At 39.4% G+C, this 17,195-nt stretch overlaps 1 long non-coding RNA gene across 2 annotated transcripts; it reads left to right on the top strand.

Moving 5' to 3' along the window:
* Positions 1 to 6,592: 6,592 nt before the first annotated feature.
* Positions 6,593 to 10,557, top strand: LOC145500282 (uncharacterized). Of its 2 annotated transcripts, XR_014051038.1 has the most exons (4): positions 6,593 to 6,990; positions 8,766 to 8,890; positions 9,333 to 9,552; positions 9,866 to 10,557. It is a non-coding gene; the product is annotated as an uncharacterized LOC145500282 (long non-coding RNA). The 2 variants fall into 2 exon arrangements; XR_014051037.1 differs by lacking the exon at positions 9,866 to 10,557 and having other exon boundaries at positions 9,333 to 9,769.
* The last annotated feature ends 6,638 nt before the right edge of the window (positions 10,558 to 17,195 follow it).

Below are 17,195 nucleotides of genomic sequence, written 5' to 3' on the forward strand. Positions count from 1 at the left end.
CGTAAACAAGTGCTTACGAAATATACGTTTCACAGACGCGAAAAGCACCGAGGTAAACTAAAAACCAAATATACGTTGCACAGACGCAACCAGTGCCAGTGTAAACGAATTCAAGTTTAATATACGTTGCACAGACGTTAAAAACGCCAACGTAAACAAGTTCTAACAGAATGCACGTTGCACAGACGCAAAAAAATGCCAAAGCAAGAAAACACCAACGTAAACAAGTTCTAACTAAACATGTGCTGCACAGTAGGCCTACAAACTGCTAACGAAAAAATAAACCAAATATATGTTGCACAGACGCTAAAGGCGCCAGCGTAAACGAGCTCTGTGAAATATACGCCAGGAGAGGCACAGGAAAGGCACAGACTCTCAGGCGCTGGAACCGGCGCTGGCTCGGGCGCGGGAGTGGGTGCCGGTGCGATAGCGGCCAAAGCGTCCGGGTCTGGTGGAGCCGGGTGTGCCATGATTTATTTCAGTCGCTTCAGCGACGCTGGGAAAAGCTGTAAAAGAAAAAACTGGACGAACTGAAACTAAGAGTAGACTTGCGAAAAGAGGGCGAAATAGGCCAAGCGGGGCGTATAAAAAGCTTTATGAGGACCTCTAGGGACTTGTAGGGCCAATAGAATTTAGACAAACCAAAAGTACGTGATTCAAAGAAGTGACGAAAGGCACGTCGAGGCTTTTCCGTGAATGAGAATAGTGTGCTAAACCAATATTTCTTGTCTTTTTTTAAAAGTTTTGTTTGGGATATATTTTTCAAGGCCTATTAATCTTTTTAGTTATAAGCTGAAGCAATAAGTTTCAATTACTCGTAAATTAGCAAATACATTAACAATACAGCAGCATCTCATTTACTATATCAAAACTACTAGTATGATAAAACTAAATAATTGGAAGCCCCACACGAGCACACTTTGTGATTCTCTGTAACAGCAAACTTTTCTCTAAAATACCTCATATTTTCACCTTCTACTATCGATCACTGACCTTTCGAGTTGAAAATCTTAGTAATGTCTCACTTTTTTTCATGATAATTCAGTTTTATCCTAATTAAAAGTATAACTTGTAAGCCACACATGTACGCACTGCGGATCTATTTTTTTCGTTCGCTTGCATAAATGGAGAGGCTGTGAACAGTCTAGTTTTACGCCTGATTGGATGAAAAATTACCACGCGTATTTAAGGTGGCTGAACACAGTTTTCGCGCGCGCTTTTGCTGATGCAATTCAGCACGCGCACAAGGATCGCAAAAAACAAACATGCCGTCAATAGAGCGATCATTTTATTTACTCAACGCCCGCACTATCTGTGCTATTTTCTGAATAATTGAACGCAGTATATTGATGGTTTTAGTTTTTATTACAAAGATATGTTAGAAACCGTAACGATGCAAACAACCCAGCAATTCTAAGCTTTTTCTTTGTTACCGAAAGAACCCAGTTAAATGCAGCGCATGCGTAGTAAGTCAAAAAATTGCGATTGAATGAAAAATTGCACTCTCGAAAATACGCCAATTTCTCGAGAACCACTCATTAGAATTTCACGAAATTTGGCACGAAAATACTTAAGGAAATAAGTAACTGGAGTATTGAAAAAAATTGACCTTTAACAAAGGAAATTCTAGATATTCCAGTGAACATTGAAGAAGGGATAATTAAAGATCTCACTGTTAAATTATTATTAAAATAGTGGTAACTTGTGAGCATCGTTACAAGCTTGTTGCACGCAAATTATAAAGAAATTCTAACGACGAGATTTTCTGCAAATAAACAAAACCGATTTTAAAGGCCTTTTTCTATTTATTCATGTTTTCATGGCAACGGCACATACGTCAGCTTAACTATCAAAAAACCGAAGTTTGTGTTGTTAACTTGCTTGCTGCCATTTTTGGCGACCAAAGGATCAAGGCTTTTAGAGAAAAAGGTGAATGAAACACTGGTAACAAAAACTGTGTTCAGCCACCTTAAGGCAATAGCTCGGCGTTTTGTTAAAGACACAATAAATAAATAAACGTCATACGTTACAACGTTTGAACATTATCGTTTAATGCATATCAGAATGGGCACTTCCTCTCGACAAACAGCACTAATTTAAGTTATTTTTTGTATTTGTTATACATCTCTACCCGTATGAATATCTAGGTGCACTGGTTTTCGCTGATAATTTTACACCATTGGGAGAAATGAGATAACCACTTAATGGAGAAGTCTCGTCTCTAAAGACCGCCGCACACTGGCCGATTTTTTGTCGGTCGACAAAAAGCCTTCACTAGTCGGCTAGTGTGCGGTGAATTCAGACAAGTCTTCGACAAGATCGGGCCTTGTTGGGCCTTGTCGGCTAGTGTGCGGTGGACGAAAACAATTTGTCGGGGCTCGCACGCGCCTCAACCAGTTACTTAGGAAATGTCACGAGAGTCACGACAGTGGAATAGGCGCCATCTTGATTTAGGATGACTCGGCCCCAAGCCTTAACGCAGTTAGTGGCGACAAAAAGTTGGCTAGTGTGCGGCAGCCTTAAGAATGGAATGATTCCAGCGTCTGATTTACTGTTCTTAGAAGTAACTAATTTTCATCATAGTAATGTAATGTCAGCGATATTTTGTTATTTTGTGATCCGCGTTTCTAATCCTGAATGTATTTCACTTGCCTCAAAGCTTCTCACAATAATCGCTGGTGCTCGCGGTGTGCGCACCAAAACTCGTGCACGTGACACGGTTGCCTTACTTGAAACCGAAACTGACCTCTGTATTGTCTTTTCACAAGAGATCATCGTCTCTTGTTTTTCATAAAGTTTACAAACAGTAGTGAAAACATTTAGAAGCCATTAACACGCACGTAAGTGACGTGCAAATGGCGTAGGTGTCAAACTACAGCTATCCAATAGGTATCAATAGGCATACAAAAAGTTGTCGCGCGCCAATAGCCTTTTCCACAGTTAGTTTTTCTTATTTACATTACAGTGCGATCCGACATGAATGCGGGGCAATTTTACTACAAAATAACCCAAAGTTGCCTCACGTACATGCTAGATTATATTGCAATGCAAACGAGAAACGATAACCGTGAAAAGGGCTATTGCGTGACAAATAAGCGCACGGAGATCAAATGAAGACTCAAGAATCTTGTTGTAGCTATGATCTCTACCCCGCCCCCCCCCGCCCCCCGCCCCGCCCCCAAAAAAGCGAAATTCGAATATCAAAAACAGAAAATGGAAATCAAAATCTGTGCTAGCTTAGCTTTCTTCTAGAACTTTGGCGTGAAGGACATTCTAGAGGGAGACGTACTGAAAGTACACCATGAAAAGGTTTTGAACATTGCTGGTTAGAGACACTGTATTGTGCTCTAAGGTGATTAATGCATCAGTCAGTTCCAGCAGTGCCCATTCCCCCCGGGCAACTACGGGGCATTTGCTCACGTTGTCAGTCCCGGGGCTGGGGTATTCGCAATTTTATAGCGGCCCGGGGCTGGGCATTTGCGTACCCCGGGGCGACCCCCGAGCATTTGACACACGTGTTTTCGAAAGTGCCATGGATGAATTCATCGGGAAAGACGAGGCGTTTTTCGAACAATGGCTTGTCCGTCAGGGACTAGAGAAACACGTAGATGTTTTTAAAGGTATGTTTTCTCAATTTTAGATATCTATTCATTACTTGTAAGCATATAAATGTAAGCGACAAAGTGAACTATATGTTGTTTATCACAAAACAATCACTGACGTGAGCACGACTATTTCGCATCTCGCATTCAAAACTAGCCTAGCATTTTTTAAATTCATGAAAGTGGAGTTAAAATACTGAAGGTTTGGGAATTCAAATTATGCGATCTTCAAGACGGAGCTTGCGAGCTTAAAATGCAATGCATCATCATTTAAAATGTCTTGAGTCTTCACAGAAAAAGTAGCCTGCGGATACAGGCGCCTATCATCGCTCGCGGCTGGGGGCACGTCCGCCGCATATCCCAGCGTAGTTTGTATATGTAATAGGTACCAATTAAATATACTTATTAAATACTTATTAATCAGTGTATGTTGAGTGACACTCAACAGTGTTTTAGAGAAATTGCAAAACAGTAAACGTAGCGGAAAGAAGTGGTTGATTCGCTGATCTATCGAAAATATAACTTCAGTTTAGTCTTCACAACTTTTGCTGCAAGTTTCTGCCTGGAAGATTTACACTGGCCGAACTGAATTGCCAACTTGCGGTAAGTGACTTTTGTTGTTGCGTTTGCTATGACAATTAACAAGTTTCCTCGGCGATATAAGCTTATTTTCAATTGGAATCCATTAAAAGTCTTCCTTATTTGAAGGCATGCTGTAAGAGATTTTAAAAATTGCATCGTTTTAATTTCGCTCGTCTCTAAACAATAACACGTGGGTCGCTTTGGAGGTTGCTGTAAGTTGTAAACAAATTATGTTTTCTATCGATTTTCGTCGTCAATTTAAGCTTATAACCTCACATCTAAAAATAAGCTTAACCAAAATCGTACTTGTAAACACGGCCGGGCGAATTTTGAAGTTTTCTCTGATTTAGTTAGCACTGCCGCTTCGTAGACTGCTAAAATTTGTTCTTCTGTTGTTACTATCCATGGTTGTTGAAAACTGCACCAAGAAAGGTCTACAAACCATTTTAAGCCGAAGCGAACAGGATTTGCTAAATTTACTTTTGTTCCTATGTGAATATTTGCATATTGTGATTACAAAGTATGGAGATTTCCTCGTTTTGTTAGTTCAATTTATTCGGTTTGGCGAAATGCTTTTGTGAATTCCGAGGTTAAATTGGTTGAAGACTGGTAAAGCTACTGCCAATAAAATGACTGCAAAGCTAAATTAAGCCGTCGGCAAAAATACAGACTCAGTAATATTCAAATTTAAGGGTGAATAATTTTTAAACTTTAACACCGCAAGCTTAAACGAATTTTCTTTATCCTCTCTGTTATTCGGTCACCGTTCATTGAAAAGGGATTTGCTGTTGATACTCGAGCTCAGATGTAGTGATATGCATCTTGTGTTTATAATGTAGATTTCCTCGATCGTTTTATTTTGTTGTCTGTCCAATTAGTTCGGTTTGGTGAAATGCTTATATAGTCCAAAATGTCGAGTAGACGATTATGCATGGCAATCCTGTCTGCAAATAAAGCTCTGCTTTGATTTTGATTGGCTATTTCATGTTATTTGTGCCATTGCTTTTGGTTGGGGGTACATGGACCCTATTTTCTTAATAAGAGGTTATTCCCCAATGTGGTATTTACACTTAATATGGAAATGTTCCAAAAAAGTGAGATAGTACTAATTAACTCGGTAAATTGAACAGTGTAATAGAAGTTCTTGCCCTGACCATTTCTCAGTAATAAGAATAACTTTTACATACATATATACACAATTTAGTTGGAGAGAGCGCTCTCCTATCTCCACTTTCTCTCTCTTTGCTCTCTTCTTCACTCTAATTTTTTATTTACTAACTTATTAAATGAATGTCGCTGACTGTTTTCTTTGTTGTGCGTGCATACTTTTTTGCTGGTCGAAGAAAGTTTCAGTTTCTTCCTGGCTGTGCAGTTTCCTTTCTCCTGTCCTGTACCAATTTGTTTGTGATATACCTTTGTGAATTCTCTATTCTCCTTAAATTTTATCTCATCAGGTTGATAGAATGCACTCTCAGAGTGTTCCATCATTGTCTTCAGTCCCTACAATTTTCTGGAAAAAAGCAATAGTTTTCTTAATTTCCTTTTACTTTGTGTTAGGACTTCTTAGCATGCCTGTAATTGGCCCATGGGCATTACAGGAGAAAAATTTTCAAGTAAAGAATTACATTCGTTTTAGTGTTAAGTATTTTAAATTGTTATGAATTAGGCATTTCTTTTTATTTTTTATATTTTTTATTTTAGTCGCACGCAATGTTTTATGGTTTTACCGAGGTATACCATGTAAATGTAAATAATGCACTGGAATTGGCCAATCAGAGTGTGCATTATATCGGCTTTAAACACAAACCACATATTATAAATGACTCATATGTAAATGATATTCTTATTACAGAGAACTGGACAGGGCAAGAACTTCTCCTTCTTTTGTGAATTTATATATTAATTCCTCTCAGTGCTGTCAAAATGTCTCAGGAACCTTCATTTCTGATAATCTATTATTTTCCACCATACCTACAGCACAAAAGCTCACCAAATCCTAACTGATAACTAACATGTGTGTATCTCTAGCCTTTGCTATGTGCTACATGTATATTCTGTTATCCTGCCTTAACTGCTAGGAAAAATTTTGGCAGAGCTGTTGCAACAGTTTCACTTAAATTGATTTCCAGTAACAGCGCTACATGTAGCAGTGTTATTGAGTATGAACTTTATGGAGGATTTTAAATTTTTATTTTTTTATGATTACAGACGACAACAAAATATACATGTGTATACATAACCTGATGTTGGTGTTGGTTACAAACCGTAGTTCATAATAGTCATCCTATTACAGGTAAGGGGGAAAAGTTCAGAGAGTTTAGAACATTTCTTCCCCCAGCACACCTTCTGCCTATAGGTGCAATAATTGAGAGGTTATATATATGTACGAAGAGTAATGTAAAGTTATTGTATAAACTTAGCATTAAAATCTGACATTTGAACGCCTCCTTTGCTAAAATTAGTCATGATTTAATTGTTATCACTCCCTGTGAATTCATAGAGATTCCAGAGGCAAATTATAACCTAATGTGGAAGTCCTGTCTTCAAGTGAGGGAAAATGACACAAAAGAGTTACAATGAAAGTAAAGAGAATTGTGAATGTTGATATGGTGTACATTATACATCATGTAAAGGTATTTGGTGAGTGCCAAAGGCATAACATTTCATGTATTGCTTTTTCAGGACAAATTATATAACAGTGACGTTTTAAAAGGTGTGATCAGAAAAATAATGAGTACATTGTCCAGGCAGCATCAGTTTATGGACGGCATATGCAGACAGTAAGAGGAACTGTAAGCACTACCATGTAAGTTAGTTTTATGCTTATGACTTCTTGTTCTTGAATTTTGTGTCATTTTATCACAAGAATAGGTAACGAAAGATGCAATAGTTGTTGCAATATATTTTTGAAGGAAAACTTATAAGTCTGCCTATGCTGGATAACAGCCATGTGTAAACTGAATGTGAAGCAAACAATATGTTAAATATGGGGCAACCCTAAAACCCAGAAACCGGAATCCGGAATCTGGAACCAAAAACCGGAATCCAGAAACTGGAAACCGGAATCCGCAAATCAAAGAAAATAAGTTCTTCAAATACGCGAAAATTGTTTTGCTTAGCTTTTCGACTGTAAAAAGTAAGCTGCCAAGTAAAAAGGACCTCAAACTTAACCTTTTTTGAAACAAAAATTCCCCGTCTGTTGAAATTGGGCAACCGTTATTTTTAGTGAGGGCTATGATTATGAGAATCTCAGTAAAGTGCGTCTTAATTTTATTCCAAGCACCTCGAGAGTGTCTAAAATAAGCTTGCTGGTAATTGCCATTTTGTTTAATAAGTGATCTTCAATTTACCGGAAGTATAAATTTATCCTTTATGTCTAGTACATACTGAACAAGATAGAAAATGTCATAGAGAACAGGATATCCATCAGTGGCAGCCCCCTGTACATTGATGGTCACGCCCCCAATTTCGAAGTCCAAGGGCTAACCCATCTGATCTAAATATGAAATTTGATTTTTCCAACAGATACGAGACCAATTCCAGCTTAACACAATTTCCACACTGATACTGTGACAAATCAGCCTTTCATATTCTTGGCGGCCATCATATTAAAACAATTTGTAGAAAAGTTGCACACTTACTTCCGTCTGCTTCTCACTTGCTGACAGATCAGACCACATGCTGTTCAAAGATGCTAAAAGACTGCCAGAAACTCACTGCAATATCCTATAATAGCTTGTTGTTAATGTGCTGCTCACCAGTCTTCTCAGAGCAATTTGATCTAGACAAGAACCAGGCTCTCACCAGGGCCAGCTTGAACAAAAGATGGGTAACTTAGCCTATGAGCAGGCTCTCGTGTTTGGGCTGGGGGTGTGAGTGGCAAAGCCACATGAAGGCTCTTGGTGACATGCCAATGCAGAAAAACACTAGACACCTATTTAGCCTGCTCAGACAATAGAGACAGATACTAGAGCCTGCTCGCAGGCTATGAGTAACTCTATCCACCCAAAAAATCAGTAACCCTGACCGGATAGTGATGTACCCAATGAATAGCTTTATGCAGCTTTTGAACAACGGGGCCAGATATATAGCTAAGGGTTGTTCAGAACTAGTCGATAATTTTTTAGCAATTACAGTCTGTGGCTGAAGTAAAGCCAAGAGAATAAATAACAACAAAATGATTTTTGCTCATATTTATTTATTAGACATTGCTGAAGTGAATTATTTCTATCATCATTCATAATATCTGGATTCCAGATTCTGGATTCCAGATTCTAGATTCTGGATTTCGGTTTCCAAATTCAGTGTTTTAGGGTTGCCCCAGATGATGTATGTGCATATGTTAATCTTGAATAATCTGAAATTTTAGAGAGTTTAAAAATATCATATCATATCTGTGATGGTTCTGAGGTGGAGGGCTGTTACATGTACATGTAAATGTCTCATGCATGATTTTTCACTCGTTATGATTCAGGTGCAAATAGTTTCTGTATCTGTTGATGTGCAACAATCTACACCAATATTTCAACCTAATAATGTACAGTGTATATTAATTACCCAAATTATGCTGTTTGTTTTTAGTTGGCCAGTGCTACATAGTAATGTGATGTTGAAGTGCACAAATTTACAAACATGCCCAGTGTCAACTTGTCAAATACATGTATATGAACTGGCCAGACAGTGTAGATTACAAAATTCTCTGTAAGGTAAGATGTTTCTTAAACATTAAATTTTGTAATTAATGATTTCTCAGACATTGTTTTCTTCAAGAAAAGATTCATACCCCACATGGAGGCTTTTTCTCTATTAGAGCTCTTGATTCCTGATACTTTAATTTGGAATTTCTAAAGACTGGCCGTGAATGGGTGTTGGGTGTGAATATCTTCTGGAACTGCACATTCATTCATTGAGTAAGCAAGAACATCAGTATTTATCGTGACAAACTCTGATTTTCTTCTGGAAGCTGAACTCATATACAGTTGTACAGTTATATGTACAACCAAACAGCCTGGATGACCCTGTGATTGGGACGGTGCACATTGTTGTAACCCTCAATGTTCCAGTTGCTTGTTTGTAGCAAATTGCATTTGCTCTCGAAAGCAAGTGGCGAAGTTCATAACAGTTATGTAAGTTTGCTTTGTATCTCAGGGCAGAGCCTGCCACAGTGAAAGTTGGAGTACCAACCCCTAGCATTTGATTCACTACTAACACTCAGTAAACAGCTAACAATGAAGTACACTGTATATCAAAGAAAGGAATTACATGCCTGTTCCTGTCAGTCAATATATGAACAGGTTACAGATGGGGAGCCTGTATTAAAACATCAAAGATTTTCAAAGCAACCATGGCCCGGTGAGATATTTCTGAGGTAATATAAATTTAAGGTCCTTATGATTGCTTATAGGCATTGATTTTTATTGTAAACAATATCTTACTGAGTGTATTTTTCTTGTGTGCTAATTGTTGGAGAACACAGAGGTCACTGTTATGACAGAGATATTAATTTGTGAAAAGTTCTATAAACAAGTGCATCTGGGAACAAATTAATTTATCATGGATGCAGCTTCTGAGAGATCCCCAATATTAATGGAACATACACTGTTCATACAGTACATGTAAAAGAGTTCAGTAATTCATTACTTATGACTGTAATGCTTTGTTTGGTTTCTCTGTATTTACAGACAACTTGATGGGATTATAAATTCTGCACCAAGTTCATTGAATAAACTGACTTGGAGGTTCAGTTCTGCAACCCATCCTGTTTGTAGTAATATCCTAGCTGCAACATTGTGACAGATACACTGCATTACATTATTAAGAAACACTTATTAACTAATTATTTTTAAGTGCCTGTTAATTTAATCAGTTTTTCTTAGAGATAATTTACTCATGGTTTATTTAAATAATTGGCTTTTTGGCTTTAAAATGATATTTATTGAGCTTTTAAATCAATTTTGTGATAATCTGCATTGGACATGGCATAAATTGATATTTTGCCAACACGAAATGGAGAACTGGTGTTAAGCAAAGTTGCAGGATTAGCATTTTTCTAGAAAGAAAGGGTTGAGAAATTTGTGACATTCTACAGACAGCCTTGCCATTCGCAATGTCCGATAAGGTTAATTTGTTCCATTCTGTTGTAGAAATAGTGTTCTCTAATTTATAAATTATTTCAATCTGTTGTTTAAACGATTGCCTTATAACCCCTTGCCTGGCTTTGGTGCATGTAGGATATTGATATATTTTTTATCCATTTTGCTGTAAATTATCTTAATTGATGTGTCAATCAAAACATATCTTGGATATGCTGGGCTCTTCTGACAAATGTACCTATGCCTCATAACCTTTGAGTGCATTTGGTTGTGTAGTGCAGACAAAACACATGTACATAATAGAACTTCCTCTTAGCTCACTGATAATTCTTGGTATAATTTAATCATAGCAAAATTAATTAATGGAATCCAATAACAGCTCTTGTAGTCCACAATGCCAGTCGAAAAAAAGAACAAATCACATTGAAATTGAATAATAAAATTATTATTAGAAGCCTATGCAAGTATTCATGATCAGCAAAAAAAAATATCGTAATTACCATTCATGCGAGGGTGATTTTGCTCATTGCAAACCCTTCCAGCAGGAGGAGACTCCATACAATAGTGAAGATGGCTAAATGTATCTTTGGGGACAAGTTAGAAAACAAAACTTTCCAACTTTTCACATATGTATACTGTTTTGGTATTTTTGTGAGATTTCATTTGGTAGAGATTCAGGGACTGAGTATATTTTAACCACTGCATTTCAATCAGTCCCCACAACAAAAAAATGTGTAAACTTCTTTTGTGTGGGAGTCCCCATGTTAACTAAGGAAGAATATAATGATTAATAACAATGCCTTGTCTTTCTGAATAAGGTAGGAAAGAACAAGAAATGCCACCAAAGAGCACAGAAGACCGTTCTGTTATGTGATCAAGATTTTTGGTGGCTTCCAAGAAATCCTTGAAATCATGGCTCTATATTTCATAATCACACCATCTTACACCTCGATCTGCTGATGTAATACTAGTTCCGGCTGAAACTATTAAATCATTCGCAATTTACCTCATACAAGTTGGATTATTTTCATTAGTAACAACATTCCGAAAAATAACTGAGGAGCTCCGCTTTTAGGCTGGCCTAAATCTATATATTAGCTTACAATACATTACTCGTTTGCAGGCCTTTAGGGCGTGAAGTGAGTCAAGGTCTTTTACATCAGCCTATTAACGTTTCAGTCTTTTTCCCTTAGCCTTCGTTGTTGTTGTTGTTGTTGCTGTTTTTGGCGTTTGTCAAGCAAGCGAGACATTTTGAATTTCAGAGTTATGGTAGTGCGTGACTTAGAGCTGCGAACGCGTTTTTCGAAAAACATATACTTATCTCGTGATTTTTAGCCCTTTCAGAAGTTAAAGTATTAGGAAAAGTGATTATGTAAATGCTTGTTTCTTCAGTACAGATAATCAGTCGCCTAGGTAGCCAAAGTAAATTCCAGATGTTTACACTATTTTCCGGCCCCAATGTTGGTGTACCGCGGAGGCACACCAACATGGCGGCTCCATACTGGGCTCTGTAAATTTCTGCAAAATATTTCGACGAATATCTGAGGTTTGGGAAAATGTACAGACTTAAAAATTAGAGAAGTGTCATCTTTATTAATCTCCTATAACATCACAATTTCTTGACTTTATCCCCTCAGTGGTTTTCGTAGCCTGCGTAGCTGGCGGTATTGTATGCGCGCGGAATAAAGTTTTGGCGTAGGCCGAAATAAAGTTTAGGCGGCGAAGCCGCGAGAAATACTACCTACCAGAGAACTTGGGTTTTTTGAATGCCGCCCACTTTTATCACCTCATTGACCCGAACTGACCCCAATTAAACCAACCAATTACAACCGACTATTTTCGCGCGAAATATAGGCGTGAAGGCGATCGTCTTACACTTTGTTGTTGATGCATGCATGGCGAATAACGGAGAATTTACATCGAAGGGAGATATGCCTGCAAAGGAAGAAAAAGCCAAGAGGAAAACGCTAACGACTTTTGTAGATTGTGTGGCGTCAATCTAAAGATAAAATTCGGTAACTTTCAGAAAATTACCAAATACATTTCCACGGAAATGTAACCTTCAGGTCGCGCCAAGCGTGAAGGCAAGACATTAGCAAAATTTTGCTCGGAAATTGGCCTGAACATTGTGGAATCTAGTGTTCTATCCAGTCGAAAATGTCAGTCTTGTGGTAGGAAAATATTCAACGCCGCTGAACTTGTCTGGTTCATTCGCTCCGGCCTAGAAAGAAATGTGGAAGTTCCGCTATCTTCGCATCAAGATACGCAAGTAAGGATCAAACGTCTTCTTCCGTCGTCTGTGTCTTCGCCGGACAGGAGTCCTCAAGCAAAAAAGAATTTATACAAGGACCGTTCGACCACTAAGAAATCATTAAATTTCTCAGAATCGACTCCCTCAAATGCAACGAATAAAGAAAACATGCCTTTGGATGTCAACCAAGAAACAATCACACCTCGCGTTCCACACTTCTCTGCAGAGTTGAATGTAGAAAATTTGTGTGGTAAACAGACCACTCAACGTAAAGTATTAACCGTAAACCTGAATGGCCGTATTGATTCGCACTGTTCTTTCGACGACGAAACGAAGTCGATCATTCTAAGCGCCTGTCGAAAAAACTTGAACACTGTTGCGAACATGATCATGAAGCATTCCCGCGTTATTTTTACGAATAGTTTGTCACAAGCAAAGCAACGTGTCCCTTGGGAAATATATGAAGGATCATCTAACATTTGATTGACGATTTACTTCTCTCGACCAATCCATTTTTCCCGCACACTGGTGTGCGGACTATTCAAAAACCCATGGTTTTCGTGCAGGTGGTATTTCAAAGTCCTCCTCCCTATTCTCCTCGCGGCTTCACCGCTTGCTTTTAGCGGCTCCGCAGCCAAAACTTGATTTCGCGCGCCCACAATACCGCCAGCTACGGAGGCTATGGTTTTCGAATAATGTTTTTTATTGCGTCAGGATTGCGTGACAGTGCAAACCAAGAATTGTTTTGCTGGGGTCAACATACATTCGTTTCTTTCAGCTTAAATGTACAATAATTTGCTACATGGGTTTCATTCCTGTAAAGACACATAACTCTGTTCCAAGAAAATAACGAGAGCATATCGTTTCGTTCGAAATTTTAACTTTATTATACTTTACAAAGTTTCTCAGAGCGTTTTACTTAGGTGTACTCGAACAGATACATTCGTGAACAAATTCTCTAACCTTTCTGCTCTTGTTTAGTGCTCAGACGTTCTTGAGTTCGTGCTAGGATTCTACTTGGTTCACGATCAAGTCTAAACGTACGATAACGCTTCTGAAGATACTTTTTATCAAGTTGAAGAGTTGATAACCCCGGTTGATAGCTCCTTTGGTATAACATGATTCTTGATAAACTCACTGAAAATGTTCGCTTGTAAATTGATCTCTCGTAAAGCTTGCAGACCGACCCGTTCCGAAAACGCTTAATGTCCTTTAGTGTTGGTCTACCTCGAACGGTGTGTTCGTTTGTATGTGATTTCATCGCCCTAGAAATCATGGAATCCGTGCTGACTTTTCACGACGACAACTTCTGTAAATTCCATGTGCTGTGCGCATGCACAGGTGACGCATGCGCTTTAGAGATCAGAGGGCGATTTGTGACTGAACGTGGAAAAAAAAGAAAGCCGAAATTTAAACCCAGGCCTCACTGCCAGGGTAATTACAGATGATCAGAGAAGTGACTGGGTTAACATGTCTGTTTTGCTTTATGGGGATGATATTCCTGGCTCATCTCTAGCAGGCATTGAAAAACCCAGCAGAGCTGAAAACTGAAGAGTTACGTTTCCGGCTCAAATGCAGAAACGATCCAGCGAAAGGACTGCGGACAAAAGCTCAACTTGTTCAGGGGTAAGCACTTGGATTTGTCATAAATGCCCTAGTTTTTAGTAAATTAATTTATTGCTCTTCTGTTTGGAGCAGTACTACTCAAGCTAATTTGGACAAGCTCCAAGTAGTTCAGAATTTCGCTTGTCGCATTTTGTGCGGCTCTAAAAAGTTCGACCACATAATTCCTTTGCTAAAAGACTTGCCATGGCTACCAGTCAGGCAACAACTTTATTTCCGTTTTACTGTTCTGGTTTTTAAGTGCATGACGGGATGTGCTCCAGAGTATTTGACATCTAAGCTTGTCAGAAGATCAGCCGTCTCGACAAGGACTACCAGGAACTCTCAACTTTTGAACATACCACTCTTTCGCACTGCTAGCGCTAAAAGGACTTTTCAATATAGAGCGACCTCTCTGTGGAATGAGTTGCAGCCTGAACTTAAACTTTGTCCATCCGTGACGGATTTCAAGCGCCTACTCAGGCCTAAGCTTCTTAATGACTGTTTTATTTAATTTTTATTCAACATTTGTCTTCTTTTTAAGTTATCATTGTTATGTGTTTGGCTTTCTGCGTTTTTAAATTTTGTAATGTAACATTGACTCCGAAAAGCCCCGTGGGGACGAGCCAATAAAGTATGTATGTATGTAAGTATGTATGTATTATTCCTGCGATCAAACGGGGCGTTTGGATGTTTATACTGTTTATGCTAGGTCAAAGCTTATCAATTTTTGTATGTGGGCTGTCGTTTTTCCTAAAAGAATGATGACACTTGCATCGGAATTCTCGTCGTTGGTGCATTCAAAGTCAGCCATGTCGAGGAAAACTTGCATTGTTGTCGTCATGCGAAACACTGACAGCAGAACTGGTGGCATTTGAGCAAGAGAATCACTCGGCCTGGCTTGTTTCCGTTTGGTATAGGGTAAATTCGGGTCTGGATCGACCAGAAACTTATCCTTTTTTTGACTAATGTATTCTTCAACACTTAAAATATAACAAACAAAAATTAATAGGCTTCGACCTAGCGTAAACAGTATAAACATCCAAGCGCCCGTTCGATCGCTGGAATAATTCAAGAGCTTCCCGCTTAGCAAGTTGAGCTTTTGTCCGCAGTCCTTTCGCTGGATCGTTTCTGCATTTGAGCCAAAAACGTAACTCCTCAGTTTTTAGCTCTGCTGGGTTTCTCAGTACCAGCTAGATATCAGCCAGGAATATCATCCTCACAAAGCAAAACAGACATGTTAACCCAGTCACTTCTCTGATCATCTGTAATTTATATCCTACAACGCCTCGTTTTCGCGTTTGACCGCTCGCTCGCCCCAGGAGGACCGCCATTTGTGAATACGGTGTATCGCAGCTATTCAATGAAGCAAAATCTAGAGGTCATAGCGTACGCCGAGGTCCACGGAAACAATGCTGCAACCAGGAAATTCGGGCTCTCTAATGCAAAGCGCGTGCGAGAATGGCGACAAAATAAAGACAAGCTTGTTGTGTGTGAAAGCGACCACAGAAAGAGAAAACGCATCTAGGGTGGAGGTCGCAAACCAAAGTACACTGACCTAGAAGATGAGCTGCTGCTTTGGATAAACGAAAAAAGAGAGCAAGGTCTGCAGGTTTCTCGTAAAATCATCATGACTGAAGCGAAAGGGCTTCAGGACGAAAAGTACAAGTTTGTTGAAACTGTCAACGCTGGCGAGGAGTTCAGTCAAGGTAAGCCTTGGCTGGTTAGAGAAGTTCTTCGCAAGAAATGATCTTTGTTTGAGAAGAAAAACAACAGAAGCTCAGAAAGATCCACATCACCTGGTATATAAATTCGTTTCCTATGTGCTACAAATTCGCCGTCTGAAGCTTGGTTTTAACTAGGCTGATGCAAATATCATTGCCATGGATGAAACGGCTGTTTGGAAGGACATGCTATCTTCCACAACAGAGGACAAAGTAGGTAACAAAACCGTATCAATTAAATCAACGGGCCATGAGAAAGAGAAAGTGACAGTTTTCCTTGCAGCATAGGCAGATGGAGCTAAACTTAAACCGTCTATTGTGTTCACTGCTGGAAAACGTGAGTGTGCAGCGCTAACTGAGCAATTTCGAGACAAGTGTATTATTAAAAGCAATGTTATTGGTTGGATGAACAAGCAATTGAGAGAAGAGTGGATTGATTCTGTTGTTGGCCGTCTTGCATTTGAATGAAGGCTGTTAAGCTGGGACAGTTTTCGCTGTCGTATTTCCGATTCTGTGAAAGAAAATTTGAAGGGATTTAATGTGGATGCAGCTGTGGTTCCAGGAGATTGTACAAAGCATATTCAGGCACCCGTCGTTTCGTGGAACAAGCCGTTCAAAGCGGCGGTGACAGAGAAGTATGACGAAGGGGATGCGGTCGTTGTCTGGTCACGCGTTCTTTACAATCAGGAGGCACACCGCAAACTGTCGGAAACCGTTTTTACTGATCCCACGCGAGACGATCAGAAAATCGTCAAGGACACCATCAGAGACATGATAGCCATGTGTGACCTTCCAACTACGGCACAGCATCTTGTGGTTTCTACCCCATGCACTTCGCGTTTCTATACGCTACCCAAGATACATAAGGCGAACAATCCTGGGCGTCCTATTGTGGCTGCATGTTGTTGTCCTGCAGAGAACATCGCAGCATACCTCGATGAAGTAATGGCTTCTTTAGTTAGATGTCTTCCAACCTACGTAAAGGATACCAACGACGTTCTCAGAATCTTTGACACCTTTACTGTTGATGGCTCTGATGAGAATCCCCGCTTCCTTTTCACAATGGACATAAAATCACTCTACACTGTGATTCCCAACAATGGATTACTAGACTGCAAAACAGTCGTATTTTTTGCGAACGCGGGCGATGGTGAATATTCGAACGAAAGGTCTGGAGTGAGTTTAAAGACGGCGAGGGAGAATGGGGAGAGACAACACACGCCCTATGGCGTGTGAGGCTCGCGCGCTTCACACGCGAGGGTTGCGCCTTCCAAAAACGTCCGAAAACGTCTGTTTTGCAGTCTAATGGATAACAAGCTTTCTCCCATTTCTTCGACCAGCG

The sequence above is a fragment of the Orbicella franksi genome, chromosome 10, assembly GCF_964199315.1.
Source record: "Orbicella franksi chromosome 10, jaOrbFran1.1, whole genome shotgun sequence".
Lineage (NCBI taxonomy): Eukaryota > Metazoa > Cnidaria > Anthozoa > Scleractinia > Merulinidae > Orbicella > Orbicella franksi.